This window comes from Lemur catta, chromosome 3 (assembly GCF_020740605.2).
Source record: "Lemur catta isolate mLemCat1 chromosome 3, mLemCat1.pri, whole genome shotgun sequence".
NCBI lineage: Eukaryota > Metazoa > Chordata > Mammalia > Primates > Lemuridae > Lemur > Lemur catta.
Window position 1 is genome coordinate 468,938 of NC_059130.1, and position 2,042 is coordinate 470,979.

The 2,042-nt window shown below is 43.7% G+C and overlaps 1 pseudogene across 1 annotated transcript; it reads left to right on the plus strand.

Annotated features, from left to right (window-relative positions):
- The first annotated feature begins 385 nt into the window (after positions 1–385).
- On the plus strand, positions 386–1,316 carry LOC123634577 (annotated as a pseudogene). The gene has a single exon (XR_006733962.1). The product of XR_006733962.1 is annotated as a 60S ribosomal protein L5-like (transcript).
- Positions 1,317–2,042: the final 726 nt, after the last annotated feature.

Below are 2,042 nucleotides of genomic sequence, written 5' to 3' on the forward strand. Positions count from 1 at the left end.
GTGTTGGAGAAACACAACTTTTCCTAATTATTAGTTAAACTAACCCTTCATTGTGTATTTTGTTATAATTCCTTGTGTTCACATGTCTTCAGCTACAGTGTTGTGTTAGAGGGGCAAGTTGCAGTAGGATCGAGCTACCGAAACCCCACCATGGGCTCCAGAAGGCTCCTGTGGGATTTTCCGTCTGGCACCTCCTCTCCAGAAGAAGATACCCCATCTCCTCTAGACATTGCTGCTTTGAAAGCTACCACTGAAACAACTATTATACCTCTGTTTACTCTGGCCACAGTGGTTGGTCTGGGGTGGGTGCCCACGTCCTTCCACGAAATTTCCTAAAGACCTGGTACGGAGATACTTAAGTTAAAAATTGGATGGAGGCTGCTGGGCCTGCAAGTCCGTGTGGAGCCGCGAATGCGGGTCTCTATTCGGCAGGATGGGGCTTGTTAAAGTTGTTAAGAATAAGGCCTACTTTAAGAGATACCAAGTGAAGTTCAGAAGACAACGAGAGGGTAAAACTGATTACTATGCTCGGAAACACTTGGTGATACAGGATAAAAATAAGTACAACACACCCAAATACAGAATGATAGTTCATGTAGCTAACAGAGATATCATTTGTCAGACTGCTTATGCCCGTATAGAAAGGGATGTGATAGTCCGCACAGCTTATGCACACGAACTACCAAAATATGGTGTGAAGGTTGGCCTGACAAATTATGCTGCAGCATATTGTACTGGCCTGCTGCTGGCCCGCAGGCTTCTCAGTAGGTTTGGCATGGACAAGATCTATGAAGGCCGAGTGGAAGTAACAGGAGACAAATACAATGTGGGAAGCATTGACGGCCAGCCTGGTGCTTGTATGTGCTATTTGGATGCAGGCCTTGTTGGAACTACCACTGGCAATAAAGTTTTTGGGGCCCTGAAGGGAACTGTGGATGGAGGCTTGTACCAAACGATTCCCTGGTTATGATTCTGAAAGCAAGGAATTTAATGCTGAAGTACATCGGAAGCACATCATGGGTCAGAATGTTGCAGATTATATGCGTTATCTAATGGAAGAAGGTGAAGATGCTTACAAGAAACAGTTCTCTCAATACGTAAAGAATGTTACTCCAGACATGATGGAGGAGGTGTGTAAGAAAGCCCACGCTGCTATACGAGATAATCCAGTCTATGAGAAGAAGCCTAAGAAAGAAGTTAAGAAGAAGAGATGGGACCGTCCCCAAATGTCCCTTGCCCAGAAGAAAGATCGGGTAGCTCAAAAGAAGGCAAGCTTCCTCAGAGCTCAGGAACGGGCTGCTGAAAGCTAAACCAAACAGCAATTTTTTAGGAGAAATTTTCAAATACAGACAATAAACTTATTGTATAAGCAGCAAAAAAAAAAAAAATTGGATGGACATGCTTGAAACTCTGACTCGGGTGGGGCAAGGGCAATGTATGTAACGTAAACATTTGCACCCCCATAATGTGCTGAACTAAAAAAGAAAAAAAAAAGAAATTAAAAAAGCAAAACGGAACAAAACAAAAAATTCAGCATTGGTAGTCAAGTCTTCTGCCAATGGAAATTGTCCCACTTCAGAGAGGGAGAGAGGGAGAGAGAGAGACAGAGACAGGATGCAGGGAAGGGAAAGAGAGAACAGAGAGAGGAAAGGAGGAAGGGAGGGAGGAGGAGGGTAAGGAGGGAGGAAAGGGAAGATAAATAATGAGATAGTTCCGGCATGTTTTATTCCCCAGGGATCTGGTTTTATTCATATCCCTCTTGCATTCATGTTTTTCCCTCAGTTTAATAGGGTCTTCTTGGCTTCTTTGACTCCCTTCTCTGCAAAGCACACACACACACAACACACATGCACACACAACACACATAACACACACACAACACACACACACACACACACACATATTAAGTGAAATTTTTTTCACTTGCAACCAAACTTATTCACGTCTACTCATTAACACACTCATTCCCTTCTGGGTCTTAGTCATGTTTCAATCCCAGCTCACCTACCTAGAGCTCCCTATCTAGACGTTACCCGAATGCT